Source organism: Pristiophorus japonicus, chromosome 9, assembly GCF_044704955.1.
Source record: "Pristiophorus japonicus isolate sPriJap1 chromosome 9, sPriJap1.hap1, whole genome shotgun sequence".
In the NCBI taxonomy this organism is placed as follows: domain Eukaryota; kingdom Metazoa; phylum Chordata; class Chondrichthyes; family Pristiophoridae; genus Pristiophorus; species Pristiophorus japonicus.
In genome coordinates this window covers 178,463,232-178,483,532 of record NC_091985.1, presented here as the reverse complement: position 1 = coordinate 178,483,532, position 20,301 = coordinate 178,463,232, and positions in this window count along the sequence as shown.

The following is a 20,301-nucleotide window of genomic DNA, read 5'->3' as shown; positions in this document are numbered from 1 at the left end:
GGGAACCAGTGAGTGTAGAACTGAACCCAGCCAGAAACAGTACCTTCAGGGCAGGGGAACCAGTGAGTGTAGTACTGAACCCAGCCAGAGTCAGTACCTTCAGGGGAGGGGAACAAGTGAGTGTAGAACTGAACCCAGCCAGAGTCAGCACCTTCAGGGCAGGGCTCCCAGTGAATGTAGAACTGAACCCAGCCAGAGTTAGCACCTTCAGGGGAGGGGAACCAGTGAGTGTGGAACTCACCCCAGCCAGGGTCAGTACCTTCAGAGGAGGGGAACCATTGAGTGTAGAACTGAACCCAGCCAGAGTCAGTACCTTCAGGGGAGGGGAACCAGTGAGTGTAGAACTGAACCCAGCCAGAGTCAGCACCTTCAGGGGAGGGGAATCAGTGAGTGTAGTACTGAACCCAGCCAGAGTAAGCACCTTCAGGGGAGGGGAACCAGTGAGTGTGGAACTCACCCCAGCCAGAGTCAGTACCTTCAGAGGAGGGGAACCAGTGAGTGTAGAACTGAACCCATCCAGAGTCAGTACCTTCAGGGGAGGGGAACCAGTGAGTGTAGAACTGAACCCAGCCAGGGTCAGTACCTTCAGGGGAGCAGAACCAGTGAATGTAGAACTGAACCCAGCCAGAGTCAGTAACTTCAGGGGAGCTGAACCAGTGAGTGTAGTACTGAACATAGCCAGAGATAGTACCTCAGGGGAGGGGTACTAATGAGTGTAGAACTGAACCCAGCCAGAGTCAGCACCTTCAGGGGAGGAGAATCAATGAGTGTAGAACTGAACCCAGCCAGAGTCAACAATTTCAGGGGAGGGGAATCAGTGAGTGCAGCACTGAACGCAGCCAGAGGCAGCACCTTCAGGGGAGGGGAACCAGTGAGTGTAGAACCGAACCCAGCCAGATTCATTTCCTTCATGGGAGGTGTACCAGTGAATGTGGAACTTAACACAGCCAGAGTCAGCACCTTCAAGGGAATGGAACTTGTGAGTGTAGAAATGAAACCCAGCCAGAGTCAGCACCTTCAGGGTAGGGAACCAGTGAGTGTAGAACTGAACCCAGCCAGAGTCAGTACCTTCAGTGCAGGGGAACCAGTGAGTGTATAACTGATACCAGCCAGAGTCAGTACCTTCAGGGGAGGGGAACAAGTGAGTGTAGAACTGAACCCAGCCAGTGTCAGCAGCTTCAGGGGAGGGGTACCAGTGAATGTAGAACTGAACCCAGCCAGAGTTTGCACCTTCAGGGGACGGGAACCAGTGAGTGTGGAACTCACCCCAGCCAGAGTCAGTATCTTCAGAGGAGGGGAACCAGTGAGTGTAGAACTGAACCCAGCCAGAGTCAGTACCTTCAGGGGAGGGTAGCCATTGAGTGCAGAATTGAACCCAGCCAGAGTCAGTACCATCAGGGGAGCAGAACCAGTGAATGTAGAACTGAACTCAGCCAGAGTCAGCAACTTCAGCGGAGCTGAACCAGTGTGTATAGAACTGAACCCAGCCAGAAACAGTACCTCAGGGGAGGGGTACCAATGAGTGTAGAACTGAACCCAGCCAGAGTCAGCACCTTCAGGGAAGGGGAATCAATGATTGTAGAACTGAATCCAGCCAGAGTCAACACGTTCAGGGGAGGGGAAACAGTGAGTGCAGCACTGAACCCAGCCAGAGTCAGCACCTTCAGGGGAGGGTAACCAGTTAGTGTAGAACTGAACACAGCCAGAGTCAGCACCTTCAGGGGAGGGGTACCAGTGAATGTAGAACTGAACCCATCCAGAGTTAGCACCTTCAGGGGAGGGTAACCAGTGAGTGTAGAACCGAACCCAGCCAGAGTCAGTACCTTCAGGTAAGGGGAACCAGTGAGTATAGAACTGAACCCAGCCAGATTCATTACCTTCATGGGAGGTGTACCAGTGAATGTGGAACTTAACACAGCCAGAGTCAGCACCTTCAGGGGAAGGGAACTTGTGAGTGTAGAACTGAAACCCAGCCAGAGTCAGCACCTTCAGGGTAGGGGAACCAGTGAGTGTAGAACTGAACCCAGCCAGTGTCAGTACCTTCAGTGCAGGGGAACCAGTGAGTGCATAACTGATACCAGCCAGAGTCAGTACCTTCAGGGGAGGGGAACAAGTGAGTGTAGAACTGAACCCAGCCAGAGTCAGTACCTTCAGGGGAGCAGAACCAGTGAATGTAGATCTGAACCCAGCCAGAATCAGTAACTGCAGGTGAGCAGAACCAGTGAATGTAGAACTGAACCCAGCCAGAGTCAGTAACTTCAGGGGAGCTGAACCAGTGAGTGTAGTACTGAACATAGCCAGAGACAGTACCTCAGGGGAGGGGAATCAATGAGTGTAGAACTGAACCCAGCCAGAGTCAACACGTTCAGGGGAGGGGAATACGTGAGTGCAGCACTGAACGCAGCCAGAGTCAGCACCTTCAGGGGAGGGGAACCAGTGAGTGTAGAACCGAACCCAGCCAGATTCATTACCTTCATGGGAGGTGTACCAGTGAATGTGGAACTTAACACAGCCAGAGTCAGCACCTTCAGGGGAAGGGAACTTGTGAGTGTAGAACTGAAATCCAGCCAGAGTCAGCACCTTCAGGGTAGGGGAACCAGTGAGTGTAGAACTGAACCCAGCCAGAGTCAGTACCTTCAGTGCAGAGGAACCAGTGAGTGTATAACTGATACCAGCCAGAGTCAGTACCTTCAGGGGAGGGGAACAAGTGAGTGTAGAACTGAACCCAGCCAGTGTCAGCACCTTCAGGGGAGGGGTACCAGTGAATGTAGAACTGAACCCAGCCAGAGTTTGCACCTTCAGGGGACGGGAACCAGTGAGTGTGCAACTCACCCCAGCCAGAGTCAGTATCTTCAGAGGAGGGGAACCAGTGAGTGTAGAACTGAACCCAGCCAGAGTCAGTACCTTTAGGGGTGGGTAGCCATTGAGTGTAGAATTGAACCCAGCCAGAGTCAGTACCATCAGGGGAGCAGAACCAGTGAATGTAGAACTGAACTCAGCCAGAGTCAGTAACTTCAGGGGAGCTGAACCAGTGTGTGTAGAACTGAACCCAGCCAGAAACAGTACCTCAGCGGAGGGGTACCAATGAGTGTAGAACTGAACCCAGCCAGAGTCAGCACCTTCAGGGGAGGGGAATCACTGATTGTAGAACTGAATCCAGCCAGAGTCAACACGTTCAGGGAAGGGGAAACAGTGAGTGCAGCACTGAACCCAGCCAGAGTCAGCACCTTCAGGGGAGGGTAACCAGTGTATGTAGAACTGAACCCAGCCAGAGTCAGCACCTTCAGGGGAGGGGTACCAGTGAATGTAGAACTGAACCCAGCCAGAGTTAGCACCTTCAGGAGAGGGTAACCAGTGAGTGTAGAACCGAACCCATCCAGAGTCAGTACCTTCAGGTGAGGGGAAAAGTGAGTGTAGAACTGAACCCAGCCAGATTCATTACCTTCATGGGAGGTGTACCAGTGAATGTGGAACTTAACACAGCCAGAGTCAGCACCTTCAGGGGAAGGGAACTTGTGAGTGTAGAACTGAAACCCAGCCAGAGTCAGCACCTTCAGGGTAGGGGAACCAGTGAGTGTAGAACTGAACCCAGCCAGAGTCAGTACCTTCAGTGCAGGGGAACCAGAGCGTATAACTGATACCAGCCAGAGTCAGTACCTTCAGGGGAGGGGAAAAGTGAGTGTAGAACTGAACCCAGCCAGAGTCAGTACCTTCAGCGGAGGGGAACCAGTGAGTGTAGAACTGAACCCAGCCAGAGTCAGTACCTTCAGGGGAGCAGAACAAGTGAATGTAGATCTGAACCCACCCAGAGTCAGTAACTTCAGGGGAGCTGAACCAGTGAGTGTAGAACTGAACCCAGCCAGAGTCAGTACCTTCAGGGGAGGGAAACCAGTGAGTGCAGAACTGAACCCAGCCAGATTCATTACCTTAAAGGGATCGGTACCAGTGAATGTAGAACTTAACCCAGCCAGAGTCAGCACCTTCAGGGGAATGGAACCAGTGAGTGTAGAACTGAACTCAGCCAGAGTCAGCACCTTCAGGGGAGGGGAACCAGTGGGTGTAGAACTGAACCCAGCGAGGATCAGTACCTTCAGGGCAGGGGAACCAGTGAGTGTATAACTGATCCCAGCCAGAGTCAGTAAATTCAGGGGAGGGGAACAAGTGAGTGTAGAACTGAACCCAGCCAGAGTCAATACCTTCAGGGGAGGGGAACCAGTGAGTGTAGAACTTAACCCAGCCAGAGTCAGTACTTTCAGGGCAGGGGAACCAGTGAGTGTAGAACTGAACCCAGCCAGAGGCAGCACATTCAGGGGATGGGAACAAGTGAGTGTAGTACTGAACCCAGCCATAGTCCGTACCTTCAGGGGAGGATGGGAACCAGTGCATGTAGAACTGAACCCAGCCAGAGTCAGCACCTTCAGGGGAGGGGAACCAGTGAGTGTAGAATTGAACCCAGCCAGAGTCAGTACCTTCAGGGCTGGAGAACCAGTCAGTGTAGAACTGAACCCAGCCAGAGTCAGCAACTTCAGGGGATGGGAACCAGTGCGTGTAGTACTGAACCCAGCCAGAGTCAGTACCTTCAGGGGAGGGGAACAAGTGAGTGTAGAACTGAACCCAGCCAGTGTCAGCACCTTCAGGGGAGGGGTACCAGTGAATGTAGAACTGAACCCAGCCAGAGTTTGCACCTTCAGGGGACGGGAACCAGTGAGTGTGGAACTCACCCCAGCCAGAGTCAGTATTTTCAGAGGAGGGGAACCAGTGTGTGTAGAACTGAACCCAGCCAGAGACAGTACCTCAGGGGAGGGGTACCAATGAGTGTAGAACTGAACCCAGCCAGAGTCAGCACCTTCAGGGGAGGGGAGTCAATGATTGTAGAACTGAATCCAGCCAGAGTCAACACGTTCAGGGGAGGGGAAACAGTGAATGTAGAACTGAACCCAGCCAGAGTTAGCACCTTCAGGGGAGGGTAACCAGTGAGTGTGGAACTCACCCCAGCCAGAGTCAGTACCTTCAGAGGAGGGGAACCAGTGAGTGTAGAAATGAACCCAGCCAGAGTCAGTACCTTCAGGGGAGCAGAAACAGTGAATGTAGAACTGAACTCAGCCAGAGTCAGTAACTTCAGGGGAGCTGAACCAGTGAGTGTAGAACTGAACCCAGCCAGAGACAGTACCTCAGGGGAGGGGTACCAATGAGTGGAGAACTGAACCCAGCCAGAGTCAGTACCTTCAGTGGAAGGAAACCAGTGAGTGTAGAACTGAACCCAGCCAGAGTCAGCACCTTCAGGGGAGGGGAACCAGTGAGTGTAGAACTAAACCCAGCCAGAGTCAGTAACTTCAGGGGAGCAGAACCAGTGAATGTAGAACTGAACCCAGCCAGAGGCAGTAACTTCAGGGGAGGGGTACCAATGAGTGTAGAACTGAACCCAGCCAGAGTCAGCACCTTCAGGGGAGGGGAATCAATGAGTGTAGAACTGAACCGAGCCAGAGTCAACACGTTCAGGGGCGTGGAATCAGTGAGTGTAGAACTGAACACAGCCAGAGTCAGTACCTTCAGGTTAGGGGAACCAGTGAGCGCAGAACGAAACCCAGCCAGATTCATTATCTTCATGGGAGGGGTTCCAGTGAATGTGGAACTTAACCCAGCCAGAGTCAGCATCTTCAGGGTAGGGGAACCAGTGAGTATAGAACTGAACCCAGCCAGAGTCAGTACCTTCAGGGCAGGGGAACCAATGAGTATATAACTGATCCCAGCCAGAGTAAGTACCTTCAGTGGAGGGGAACAAGTGAGTGTAGAACTGAACCCAGCCAGAGTCAGTACCTTCAGGGCAGGGGAACCAGTGAGTGTAGAACTGAACCCAGCCAGAGTCAGCACCTTCAGGGGAGTGAACCAGTGAGTGTAGTACTGAACCCAGCCAGAATCAGTACCTTCAGGGGAGTGGAACAAGTGAGTGTAGAACTGAACCCAGCCAGATTCAGCACTTTTAGGGGAAGGGAACCAGTGAGTGGAGAACTGAACCCAGCCAGAGTCAGTACATTCAGGCGAGGGGAACCAGTGAGTGCAGAACTGAACACAGCCAGATTATTTCCTTCATTGGAGGGGTACCAGTGAATGTGGAACTTAACCCAGCCAGAGTCAGCACCTTCAGGGGAAGGGAACCAGTGAGTGTAGAACTGAACCCAGCCAGGGTCAGCAGCTTCAGGGTCGGGGAACCAGTGAGTTGAGAACTGAACCCAACCAGAGTCAGCACCTTCAGCGGAGGGTACCAGTGAGTGTAGTACTGAACCCAGCCAGAGTCAGTCGCTTCAGGGGAGGGGAACAAGTGAGTGTAGAACTGAACCCAGCCAGAGGCAGCACATTCAGGGGAGGGGTACCAGTTAATGTAGAACTGAACCCAGTCAGAGATATCACCTTCAGGGGAGGGGAACCAGTACTCACCCCAGCCAGAGTCAGTACCTTCAGAGGAGGGGAACCAGTGCGTGTAGAACTGAACCCAGCCAGAGTCAGTAACTTCAGGGGAGGGGAACCAGTGAGTGTAGAACTGAACCAAGCCAGAGTCAGTACCTTCAGGGGTGCAGAACCAGTGAATGTAGAACTGAACCCAGCCAGAGTCTGTAACTTCAGGGGAGCTGAACCAGTGAGTGCAGAACTGAACCCAGCCAGAGTCATCACCTTCAAGGGAGGGGTACCAGTGAATGTAGAACTTAACCCAGCCAGATTCAGCACTTTTAGGGGAAGGGAACCAGTGAGTGGAGAACTGAACCCAGCCAGAGTCAGTACCTTCAGGCGAGGAAAACCAGTGAGTGCAGAACTGAACACAGCCAGATTATTTCCTTCATTGGAGGGGTACCAGTGAATGTGGAACTTAACCCAGCCAGAGTCAGCACCTTCAGGGGAAGGGAACCAGGGAGTGTAGAACTAAACCCAGCCTGGGTCAGCACCTTCAGGGTCGGGGAACCAGTGAGTGTAGAACTGAACCCAACCAGAGTCAGCACCTTCAGCGGAGGGGAACCAGTGAGTGTAGTACTGAACCCAGCCAGAGTCAGTAGCTTCAGGGGAGGGGAACAAGTGTGTGTAGAACTGAACCCAGCCAGAGGCAGCACATTCAGGGGAGGGGTACCAGTTAATGTAGAACTGAACCCAGTCAGAGTTATCACCTTCAGGGGAGGGGAACCAGTGAGTGTGGAACTCACCCCAGCCAGAGTCAGTACCTTCAGAGGAGGGGAACCAGTGAGTGTAGAACTGAACCCAGCCAGAGTCAGTACCTTCAGGGGAGGGGAACCAGTGAGTGTAGAACTGAACCAAGCCAGAGTCAGTACCTTCAGGGGTGCAGAACCAGTGAATGTAGAACTGAACCCAGCCAGAGTCTGTAACTTCAGGGGAGCTGAACCAGTGAGTGCAGAACTGAACCCAGCCAGAGTCATCACCTTCAAGGGAGGGGTACCAGTGAATGTAGAACTTAACCCAGCCAGATTCAGCACTTTTAGGGGAAGGGAACCAGTGAGTGGAGAACTGAACCCAGCCAGAGTCAGTACCTTCAGGCGAGGGGAACCAGTGAGTGCAGAACTGAACACAGCCAGATTATTTCCTTCATTGGAGGGGTACCAGTGAATGTGGAACTTAACCCAGCCAGAGTCAGCACCTTCAGGGGAAGGGAACCAGTGAGTGTAGAACTGAACCCAGCCAGGGTCAGCACCTTCAGGGTCGGGGAACCAGTGAGTGTTGAACTGAACCCAACCAGAGTCAGCACCTTCAGCGGAGGGGAACCAGTGAGTGTAGTACTGAACCCAGCCAGAGTCAGTAGCTTCAGGGGAGGGGAACAAGTGATTGTAGAACTGAACCCAGCCAGAGGCAGCACATTCAGGGGCGGGGTACCAGTTAATGTAGAACTGAACCCAGTCAGAGTTATCACCTTCAGGGAAGGGGAACCAGTGAGTGTGGAACTCACCCCAGCCAGAGTCAGTACCTTCAGAGGAGGGGAACCAGTGAGTGTAGAAGTGAACCCAGCCAGAGTCAGTACCTTCAGGGGAGGGGAATCAATGAGTGCAGAACTGAACACAGCCAGAGTCAACAAGTTCAGGGGATGGGAATCAGTGAGTGCAGCACTGAAAGCAGCCAGAGTCAGCACCTTCAGGGAAGGGGAACCAGTGAGTGTAGAAATTAACCCAGCCAGATTCATTACCTTCATGGGAGGGGTACCAGTGAATGTGGAACTTAACACAGCCAGAGTCAGCACCTTCAGGGGAAGGGAACTTGTGAGTGTAGAACTGAAACCCAGCCAGAGTCAGCACCTTCAGGGTAGGGGAACCAGTGTGTGTAGAACTGAACCCAGCCAGAGTCAGTTCCTTCAGGGCAGGGGAACCAGTGTGTGTATAACTGATATCAGCCAGAGTCAGTACCTTCAGGGGAGGGGAACAAGTGAGTGTAGAACTGAACCCAGCCAGAGTCAGTACCTTCAGCGGAGGGGAACCAGTGAGTGTAGAACTGAACCCAGCCAGAGTCAGTACCTTCAGGGGAGCAGAACCAGTGAATGTAGATCTGAACCCAGCCAGAGTGAGTAACTTCAGGGGAGCTGAACCAGTGAGTGTAGAACTGAACCCAGCCAGAGTCAGTACCTTCAGGGGAGGGAAACCAGTGAGTGCAGAACTGAACCCAGCCAGATTCATTACCTTCAAGGGATCGGTACCAGTGAATGTAGAACTTAACCCAGCCAGAGTCAGCACCTTCAGGGGAAGGGAACCAGTGAGTGTAGAACTGAACTCAGCCAGAGTCAGCACCTTCAGGGAGGGGAACCAGTGAGTGTAGAACTGAACCCAGCCAGAGTCAGTACCTTCAGCCAGGGGAACCAGTGAGTGTATAACTGATCCCAGCCAGAGTCAGTACCTTCAGGGGAGGGGAACAATTGAGTGTAGAACTGAACCCAGCCAGAGTCAGCACCTTCAGGGGAGGGGAACCAGTGAGTGTAGTACTGAACCCAGCCAGAATCAGTACCTTCAGGGAAGTGGAACAAGTGAGTGTAGAACTGAACCCAGCCAGAGTCAGCACCTTCAGGGGAGCGGAACCAGTGAGTGTAGTACTGAACCCAGCCACAGTCAGTACCTTCAGGGGAGGGGAACCAGTGAGTGCAGAACTGAACACAGCCAGATTCATTACCTTCAAGGGAGGGGTACCAGTGAATGTAGAACTTAACACAGCCAGAGTCAGCACCTTTAGGGGAAGGGAACCAGTGAATGTAGAACTGAACCCAGCCAGAGTGAGCACCTTCAGGGGAGGGGAACCAGTGAGTGTAGAACGGAACTCAGCCAGAGTCAGTAGCTTCAGGGCAGGGGAACCAGTGAGTGTATAACTGATCCCAGCCAGAGTCAGTACCTTCAGGGGAGGGAAATAAGTGAGTGTAGAACTGAACACAGCCAGAGTCAGTACCTTCAGGGCAGGGGAACCTGTGAGTGTAGAACTGAACCCAGCCAGAGTCAGCACCTTCAGGGGAGGGTAACCAGTGAGTGTAGAACTGAACCCAGCCAGAGTCAGTACCTTCAGGGGAGGGGAACCAGTGAGTGCAGAACTGAACCCAGCCAGATGCATTACCTTCATGGGAGGGGTACCAGTGAATGTGGAACTTCACACAGCCAGATTCAGCACCTTCAGGGGAAGGGAACCAGTGAGTGTAGAACTGGACCCAGCCAGAGTCAGCACCTTCAGTGTCGGGGAACCAGTGAGTGTAGAACTGAACCCAGCCAGAGTCAGTACCTTCAGGGCAGGGGAACCACTGAGTGTATAACTGATCAAAGCCAGAGTCAGTACCTTCAGTGGAGGGGAACCAGTGAGTGTTGTACTGAACCCAGCCAGAGTCAGTAGCTTCAGGGGAGGGGAACAAGTGAGTGTAGAACTGAACCCAGCCAGAGGCAGCACATTCAGGGGAGGGGTACCAGTTAATATAGAACTGAACCCAGTCAGAGTTATCACCTTCAGGCGAGGGGAACCAGTGAGTGTGGAACTCACCCCAGCCAGAGTCAGTACCTTCAGAGGAGGGGAACCAGTGAGTGTAGAACTGAACCCAGCCAGAGTCAGTAACTTCAGGGGAGGGGAACCAGTGAGTGTAGAACTGAACCAAGCCAGAGTCAGTACCTTCAGGGGTGCAGAACCAGTGAATGTAGAACTGAACCCAGCCAGAGTCTGTAACTTCAGGGGAGCTGAACCAGTGAGTGCAGAACTGAACCCAGCCAGAGTCATCACCTTCAAGGGAGGGGTACCAGTGAATGTAGAACTTAACCCAGCCAGATTCAGCACTTTTAGAGGAAGGGAACCAGTGAGTGGAGAACTGAACCCAGCCAGAGTCAGTACCTTCAGGCGAGGGGAACCAGTGAGTGCAGAACTGAACACAGCCAGATTATTTCCTTCATTGGAGGGGTACCAGTGAATGTGGAACTTAACCCAGCCAGAGTCAGCACCTTCAGGGGAAGGGAACCAGTGAGTGAAGAACTGAACCCAGCCAGGGTCAGCACCTTCAGGGCAGGGGAACCAGTGAGTGTGTAACTGATACCAGCCAGAGTCAGTACCTTCAGGGGAGGGGAACAAGTGAGTGTAGAACTGAACCCAGCCAGAGTCAGTACCTTCAGCGGAGGGGAACCAGTGAGTGTAGAACTGAACCCAGCCAAGGTCAGCACCTTCAGGGTCGGGGAACCAGTGAGTGTAGAACTCAACCCAACCAGAGTCAGCACCTTCAGCGGAGGGGAACCAGTGAGTGTAGTACTGAACCCAGCCAGAGTCAGTAGCTTCAGGGGAGGGGAACAAGTGAGTGTAGAACTGAACCCAGCCAGAGGCAGCACATTCAGGGGAGGGGTACCAGTTAATGTAGAACTGAACCCAGTCACAGTTATCACCTTCAGGGGAGGGAACCAGTGAGTGTGGAATTCACCCCAGCCAGAGTCAGTACCTTCAGAGGAGGGGAACCAGTGAGTGTAGAACTGAACCCAGCCAGAGTCAGTACGTTCAGGGGAGGGGAACCAGTGAGTGTAGAACTGAACCAAGCCAGAGTCAGTACCTTCAGGGGTGCAGAACCAGTGAATGTAGAACTGAACCCAGCCAGAGTCTGTAACTTCAGGGGAGCTGAACCAGTGAGTGTAGAACTGAACCCAGCCAGCGTCAGTACCTTCAGGGGAGGGAAACCAGTGAGTGCAGAACTGAACCCAGCCAGATTCATTTCCTTCAGGGCAGTGGAACCAGTGAGTGTAGAATTGAACCCAGCCAGAGTCAGCACCTTCAGGGGAGGGGAATCAGTGAGTGTAGTACTGAACCCAGCCAGAGTCAGTACCTTCAGGGGAGGGGAAAAAGTGAGTGTGGAACTTAACCCAGCCAGATTCAGCACTTTCAGGGGAGGTGTAGCAGTGAATGCAGAACTGAACCCAGCCAGAGTCAGCACCTTCAGGGGAGGGGAACCAGTGAGTGTGGAACTCACCCCAGCCAGAGTCAGTACCTTCAGAGTAGGGGAACCAGTGAGTGTAGAACTGAACCCAGCCAGAGTCAGTGCCTTCAGGGGAGGGGAACCAGTGAGTGTAGAACTGAACCCACCCAGAGTCAGTACCTTCAGGGGAGCAGAACCAGTGAATGTAGAACTGAACCCAGCCAGAGTCAGTAACTTCAGGGGAGCTGAACCAGTGAGTGTAGAACTGAACACAGCCAGAGACAGTACCTCAAGGGAGGGGTACTAATGAGTGTAGAACTGAAACCAGCCTGAGTCAGCACCTTCAGGGGAGGGGAATCAATGAGTGTAGAACTGAACACAGCCAGAGTCAACAAGTTCAGGGGATGGGATTCAGTGAGTGCAGCACTGAACGCAGCCAGAGTCAGCACCTTCAGGGGAGGGGAACCAGTGAGTGCAGAACTGAACCCAGCAAGAGTCAGTACCTTCAGGGAAGGGTAACCAGTGAGTGTAGAACCGAACCCAGCCAGAGTCAGTACCTTCAGGTGAGGGGAACCAGTGAGTGTAGAACTGAACCCAGCCAGATTCATTACCTTCATGGGAGGGGTACCAGTGAATGTGGAACTTAACACAGCCAGAGTCAGCACCTTCAGGGGAAGGGAACTTGTGAGTGTAGAACTGAAACCCAGCCAGAGTCAGCACCTTCAGGGTAGGGGAACCAGTGAGTGTAGAACTGAACCCAGCCAGAGTCAGTACCTTCAGCGGAGGGGAACCAGTGAGTGTAGAACTGAACCCAGCCAGAGTCAGTACCTTCAGGGGAGCAGAACCAGTGAATGTAGATCTGAACCCAGCCAGAGTGAGTAACTTCAGGGGAGCTGAACCAGTGAGTGTAGAACTGAACCCAGCCAGAGTCAGTACCTTCAGGGGAGGGAAACCAGTGAGTGCAGAACTGAACCCAGCCAGATTCATTACCTTCAAGGGATCGGTACCAGTGAATGTAGAACTTAACCCAGCCAGAGTCAGCACCTTCAGGGGAAGGGAACCAGTGAATGTAGAACTGAACTCAGCCAGAGTCAGCACCTTCAGGGAGGGGAACCAGTGAGTGTAGAACTGAACCCAGCCAGAGTCAGTACCTTCAGGCAGGGGAACCAGTGAGTGTATAACTGATCCCAGCCAGAGTCAGTACCTTCAGGGGAGGGGAACAATTGAGTGTAGAACGGAACTCAGCCAGAGTCAGTAGCTTCAGGGCAGGGGAACCAGTGAGTGTATAACTGATCCCAGCCAGAGTCAGTACCTTCAGGGGAAGGAAATAAGTGAGTGTAGAACTGAACCCAGCCTGAGTCAGTACCTTCAGGGCAGGGGAACCAGTGAGTGTAGAACTGAACCCAGCCAGAGTCAGCACCTTCAGGGGAGGGTAACCAGTGAGTGCAGAACTGAACGCAGCCAGAGTCAGTACCTTCAGGGGAGGGGAACCAGTGAGTGCAGAACTGAACCCAGCCAGATGCATTACCTTCATGGGAGGGGTACCAGTGATGTGGAACTTAACACAGCCAGAGTCAGCACCTTCAGGGCAAGGGAACCAGTGAGTGTAGAACTGGACCCAGCCAGAGTCAGCACCTTCAGTGTCGGGGAACCAGTGAGTGTAGAACTGAACCCAGCCAGAGTCAGTACCTTCAGGGCAGGGGAACCACTGAGTGTATAACTGATCAAAGCCAGAGTCAGTACCTTCAGTGGAGGGGAAAAAATGAGTGTAGAACTGAACCCAGCCAGAGTCAGTACCTTCAGGGCAGAGGAACCAGTGAGTGTAGAACAGAACCCAGCAAGAGTCAGTACCTTCAGGGGAGGGGAACAATGAGTGTAGAACTAAACCCAGCCAGAGTCAGCACCTTCAGGGGAGGGGTACCAGTGAATGTAGAACTGAACCCAGCCAGAGTTAGCACCTTCAGGGGAGGGGAACCAGTGAGTGTGGAACTCACCCCAGCCAGAGTCAGTACCTTCAGAGGAGGGGAACCAGTGAGTGTAGAAATGAACCCAGCCAGAGTCAGTACCTTCAGGGGAGCAGAAACAGTGAATGTAGAACTGAACTCAGCCAGAGTCAGTAATTTCAGGGGAGCTGAACCAGTGAGTGTAGAAGTGAACCCAGCCAGAGACAGTACCTCAGGGGAGGGGTACCAATGAGTGGAGAACTGAACCCAGCCAGAGTCAGCACCTTCAGGGGAGGGAATCAATGAGTGTAGAACTGAACCCAGCCAGAGTCAACATGTTCAGGGGAGGGGAATCAGTGAGTGCAGCACTGAACCCAGCCAGAGTCAGCACCTTCAGGGGAGGGGAAACAGTGAGTGTAGAAATGAACCCAGCCAGAGTCAGTACCTTCAGGGGAGCAGAAACAGTGAATGTAGAACTGAACTCAGCCAGAGTCAGTAATTTCAGGGGAGCTGAACCAGTGAGTGTAGAAGTGAACCCAGCCAGAGACAGTACCTCAGGGGAGGGGTACCAATGAGTGGAGAACTGAACCCAGCCAGAGTCAGCACCTTCAGGGGAGGGAATCAATGAGTGTAGAACTGAACCCAGCCAGAGTCAACATGTTCAGGGGAGGGGAATCAGTGAGTGCAGCACTGAACCCAGCCAGAGTCAGCACCTTCAGGGGAGGGGAAACAGTGAGTGTAGAACTGAACCCAGCCAGAGTCAGCACCATCAGGGGAGGGTAACCAGTGAGTGTAGAACTGAACCCAGCCAGAGTCAGCACCTTCAGTGTCGGGGAACCAGTGAGTGTAGAACTGAACCCAGCCAGAGTCAGTATCTTCAGGGCAGGGGAACCACTGAGTGTATAACTGATCGCAGCCAGAGTCAGTACCTTCAGGGTAGGGGAATAAGTGAGTGTAGAACTGAACCCAGCCAGAGTCAGTACCTTCAGGGCAGAGTAACCAGTGAGTGTAGAACTGAACCCAGCCAGAGTCAGCACCTTCAGCGGTGGGGAACCAGTGAGTGTAGTACTGAACCCAGCCAGAGTCAGTACCTTCAGGGGAGGGGAACAAGTGAGTGCAGAACTGAACACAGCCAGAGACAGTACCTCAGGGGAGGGGTACTAATGAGTGTAGAACTGAACACAGCCAGAGTCAACAAGTTCAGGGGATGGGAATCAGTGAGTGCAGCACTGAACGCAGCCAGAGTCAGCACCTTCAGGGGAGGGGAACCAGTGAGTGCAGAACTGAACCCAGCAAGAGTCAGTACCTTCAGGGAAGGGTAACCAATGAGTGTAGAACCGAACCCAGCCAGAGTCAGTACCTTCAGGTGAGGGGAACCAGTGAGTGTAGTACTGAACCCATTTAGAGTCAGTACCTTAAGGGCAGGGGAACTAGTGAGTGTAGAACTGAACCCAGCCATAGTCCGTACCTTCAGGGGAGGATGGGAACCAGTGAGTATAGAACTGAACCCAGCCATAGTCCGTACATTCAGGGGAGGATGGGAACCAGTGCGTATAGAACTGAACCCAGCCAGAGTCAGCACCTTCAGGGGAGGGGAACCAGTGAGTGTAGAATTGAACCCAGCCAGATTCAGCACTTTTAGGGGAAGGGAACCAGTGAGTGGAGAACTGAACGCAGCCAGAGTCAGCACATTCAGGGCAGGGGAACCAGTGAGTGTAGAACTGAACCCAGCCAGAAACAGTACCTTCAGGACAGGGGAATCAGTGAGTCCATAACTGATCCCAGCCAGAGTCAGTACCTTCAGGGGAGGGGAATAAGTGAGTGTAGAACTGAACCCAGCCAGAGTCAGTACCTTCAGGGCTGGAGAACCAGTCAGTGTAGAACTGAACCCAGCCCGAGTCAGCAACTTCAGGGGAGGGCAACCAGTGAGTGTAGTACTGAACCCAGCCAGAGTCAGTACCTTCAGGGGAGGGGAACAAGTGAGTGTAGAACAGAACCCAGCCAGAGTCAGCAACTTCAGGGGAGGTGTACCAGTGAATGTAGAACTGAACCCAGCCAGAGTTTGCACCTTCAGAGGAGGGAAATCCATGATTGTAGAATTGAATCCAGCCAGAGTCAACACGTTCAGGGGAGGGGAAACAGTGAGTGCAGCACTGAACCCAGCCAGAGTCAGCATCTTCAGGGGAGGGGAACCAGTGAGTGTAGAACTGAACCCAGCCAGAGTCAGCACATTCAGGGGAGTGTAACCAGTCAGTGTAGAACTGAACCCAGTCGGAGTCAATACCTTCAGGGGAGGTGAACCAGTGAGTGCAGAACTGAACCCAGCCAGATGCATTACCTTCATGGGAGGGGTACCAGTGAATGTGGAACTTAACACAGCCAGAGTCAGCACCTTCAGGGGAAGGGAACCAGTGAGTGTAGAAATGGACCCAGCCAGAGTCAGCACCTTCAGTGTCGGGGAACCAGTGAGTGTAGAACTGAACCCAGCCAGAGTCAGTATCTTCAGGGCAGGGGAACCACTGAGTGTATAACTGATCGCAGCCAGAGTCAGTACCTTCAGGGTAGGGGAATAAGTGAGTGTAGAACTGAACCCAGCCAGAGTCAGTACCTTCAGGGCAGAGTAACCAGTGAGTGTAGAACTGAACCCAGCCAGAGTCAGCACCTTCAGCGGTGGGGAACCAGTGAGTGTAGTACTGAACCCAGCCAGAGTCAGTACCTTCAGGGGAGGGGAACAAGTGAGTGCAGAACTGAACACAGCCAGAGACAGTACCTCAGGGGAGGGGTACTAATGAGTGTAGAACTGAACACAGCCAGAGTCAACAAGTTCAGGGGATGGGAATCAGTGAGTGCAGCACTGAACGCAGCCAGAGTCAGCACCTTCAGGGGAGGGGAACCAGTGAGTGCAGAACTGAACCCAGCAAGAGTCAGTACCTTCAGGGAAGGGTAACCAATGAGTGTAGAACCGAACCCAGCCAGAGTCAGTACCTTCAGGGCAGGGGAACCAGTGAGTGTAGAACTGAACCCAGCCAGAGTCAGCACCTTCAGGGGAGGGTAACCAGTGAGTGCAGAACTGAACGCAGCCAGAGTCAGTACCTTCAGGGGAGGGGAACCAGTGAGTGCAGAACTGAACCCAGCCAGATGCATTACCTTCATGGGAGGGGTACCAGTGATGTGGAACTTAACACAGCCAGAGTCAGCACCTTCAGGGCAAGGGAACCAGTGAGTGTAGAACTGGACCCAGCCAGAGTCAGCACCTTCAGTGTCGGGGAACCAGTGAGTGTAGAACTGAACCCAGCCAGAGTCAGTACCTTCAGGGCAGGGGAACCACTGAGTGTATAACTGATCAAAGCCAGAGTCAGTACCTTCAGTGGAGGGGAAAAAATGAGTGTAGAACTGAACCCAGCCAGAGTCAGTACCTTCAGGGCAGAGGAACCAGTGAGTGTAGAACAGAACCCAGCAAGAGTCAGTACCTTCAGGGGAGGGGAACAATGAGTGTAGAACTAAACCCAGCCAGAGTCAGCACCTTCAGGGGAGGGGTACCAGTGAATGTAGAACTGAACCCAGCCAGAGTTAGCACCTTCAGGGGAGGGGAACCAGTGAGTGTGGAACTCACCCCAGCCAGAGTCAGTACCTTCAGAGGAGGGGAACCAGTGAGTGTAGAAATGAACCCAGCCAGAGTCAGTACCTTCAGGGGAGCAGAAACAGTGAATGTAGAACTGAACTCAGCCAGAGTCAGTAATTTCAGGGGAGCTGAACCAGTGAGTGTAGAAGTGAACCCAGCCAGAGACAGTACCTCAGGGGAGGGGTACCAATGAGTGGAGAACTGAACCCAGCCAGAGTCAGCACCTTCAGGGGAGGGAATCAATGAGTGTAGAACTGAACCCAGCCAGAGTCAACATGTTCAGGGGAGGGGAATCAGTGAGTGCAGCACTGAACCCAGCCAGAGTCAGCACCTTCAGGGGAGGGGAAACAGTGAGTGTAGAACTGAACCCAGCCAGAGTCAGCACCATCAGGGGAGGGTAACCAGTGAGTGTAGAACTGAACCCAGCCAGAGTCAGCACCTTCAGTGTCGGGGAACCAGTGAGTGTAGAACTGAACCCAGCCAGAGTCAGTATCTTCAGGGCAGGGGAACCACTGAGTGTATAACTGATCGCAGCCAGAGTCAGTACCTTCAGGGTAGGGGAATAAGTGAGTGTAGAACTGAACCCAGCCAGAGTCAGTACCTTCAGGGCAGAGTAACCAGTGAGTGTAGAACTGAACCCAGCCAGAGTCAGCACCTTCAGCGGTGGGGAACCAGTGAGTGTAGTACTGAACCCAGCCAGAGTCAGTACCTTCAGGGGAGGGGAACAAGTGAGTGCAGAACTGAACACAGCCAGAGACAGTACCTCAGGGGAGGGGTACTAATGAGTGTAGAACTGAACACAGCCAGAGTCAACAAGTTCAGGGGATGGGAATCAGTGAGTGCAGCACTGAACGCAGCCAGAGTCAGCACCTTCAGGGGAGGGGAACCAGTGAGTGCAGAACTGAACCCAGCAAGAGTCAGTACCTTCAGGGAAGGGTAACCAATGAGTGTAGAACCGAACCCAGCCAGAGTCAGTACCTTCAGGTGAGGGGAACCAGTGAGTGTAGTACTGAACCCATTTAGAGTCAGTACCTTAAGGGCAGGGGAACTAGTGAGTGTAGAACTGAACCCAGCCATAGTCCGTACCTTCAGGGGAGGATGGGAACCAGTGAGTATAGAACTGAACCCAGCCATAGTCCGTACCTTCAGGGGAGGATGGGAACCAGTGCGTATAGAACTGAACCCAGCCAGAGTCAGCACCTTCAGGGGAGGGGAACCAGTGAGTGTAGAATTGAACCCAGCCAGATTCAGCACTTTTAGGGGAAGGGAACCAGTGAGTGGAGAACTGAACGCAGCCAGAGTCAGCACATTCAGGGCAGGGGAACCAGTGAGTGTAGAACTGAACCCAGCCAGAAACAGTACCTTCAGGACAGGGGAATCAGTGAGTCCATAACTGATCCCAGCCAGAGTCAGTACCTTCAGGGGAGGGGAATAAGTGAGTGTAGAACTGAACCCAGCCAGAGTCAGTACCTTCAGGGCTGGAGAACCAGTCAGTGTAGAACTGAACCCAGCCCGAGTCAGCAACTTCAGGGGAGGGCAACCAGTGAGTGTAGTACTGAACCCAGCCAGAGTCAGTACCTTCAGGGGAGGGGAACAAGTGAGTGTAGAACAGAACCCAGCCAGAGTCAGCAACTTCAGGGGAGGTGTACCAGTGAATGTAGAACTGAACCCAGCCAGAGTTTGCACCTTCAGAGGAGGGAAATCCATGATTGTAGAATTGAATCCAGCCAGAGTCAACACGTTCAGGGGAGGGGAAACAGTGAGTGCAGCACTGAACCCAGCCAGAGTCAGCATCTTCAGGGGAGGGGAACCAGTGAGTGTAGAACTGAACCCAGCCAGAGTCAGCACATTCAGGGGAGTGTAACCAGTCAGTGTAGAACTGAACCCAGTCGGAGTCAATACCTTCAGGGGAGGTGAACCAGTGAGTGCAGAACTGAACCCAGCCAGATGCATTACCTTCATGGGAGGGGTACCAGTGAATGTGGAACTTAACACAGCCAGAGTCAGCACCTTCAGGGGAAGGGAACCAGTGAGTGTAGAAATGGACCCAGCCAGAGTCAGCACCTTCAGTGTCGGGGAACCAGTGAGTGTAGAACTGAACCCAGCCAGAGTCAGTATCTTCAGGGCAGGGGAACCACTGAGTGTATAACTGATCGCAGCCAGAGTCAGTACCTTCAGGGTAGGGGAATAAGTGAGTGTAGAACTGAACCCAGCCAGAGTCAGTACCTTCAGGGCAGAGTAACCAGTGAGTGTAGAACTGAACCCAGCCAGAGTCAGCACCTTCAGCGGTGGGGAACCAGTGAGTGTAGTACTGAACCCAGCCAGAGTCAGTACCTTCAGGGGAGGGGAACAAGTGAGTGCAGAACTGAACACAGCCAGAGACAGTACCTCAGGGGAGGGGTACTAATGAGTGTAGAACTGAACACAGCCAGAGTCAACAAGTTCAGGGGATGGGAATCAGTGAGTGCAGCACTGAACGCAGCCAGAGTCAGCACCTTCAGGGGAGGGGAACCAGTGAGTGCAGAACTGAACCCAGCAAGAGTCAGTACCTTCAGGGAAGGGTAACCAATGAGTGTAGAACCGAACCCAGCCAGAGTCAGTACCTTCAGGTGAGGGGAACCAGTGAGTGTAGAACTGAACCCAGCCAGATTCATTACTTTCATGGGAGGGGTACCAGTGAATGTGGAACTTAACACAGCCAGAGTCAGCACCTTCAGGGGAAGGGAACTTGTGAGTGTAGAACTGAAACCCAGCCAGAGTCAGCACCTTCAGGGTAGGGGAACCAGTGAGTGTAGAACTGAACCCAGCCAGAGTCAGTACCTTCAGGGCAGGGGAACCAGTGAGTGTATAACTGATACCAGCCAGAATCAGTACCTTCAGGGGAGGGGAACAAGTGAGTGTAGAACTGAACCCAGCCAGAGTCAGTACCTTCAGGGGAGGGAAACCAGTGAGTGCAGAACTGAACCCAGCCAGATTCATTACCTTCAAGGGATCGGTACCAGTGAATGTAGAACTTAACCCAGCCAGAGTCAGCACCTTCAGGGGAAGGGAACCAGTGAATGTAGAACTGAACTCAGCCAGAGTCAGCACCTTCAGGGAGGGGAACCAGTGAGTGTAGAACTGAACCCAGCCAGAGTCAGTACCTTCAGGCAGGGGAACCAGTGAGTGTATAACTGATCCCAGCCAGAGTCAGTACCTTCAGGGGAGGTGAACAATTGAGTGTAGAACTGAACCCAGCCAGAGTCAGCACCTTCAGGGGAGGGGAACCAGTGAGTGTAGTACTGAACCCAGCCAGAATCAGTACCTTCAGGGAAGTGGAACAAGTGAGTGTAGAACTG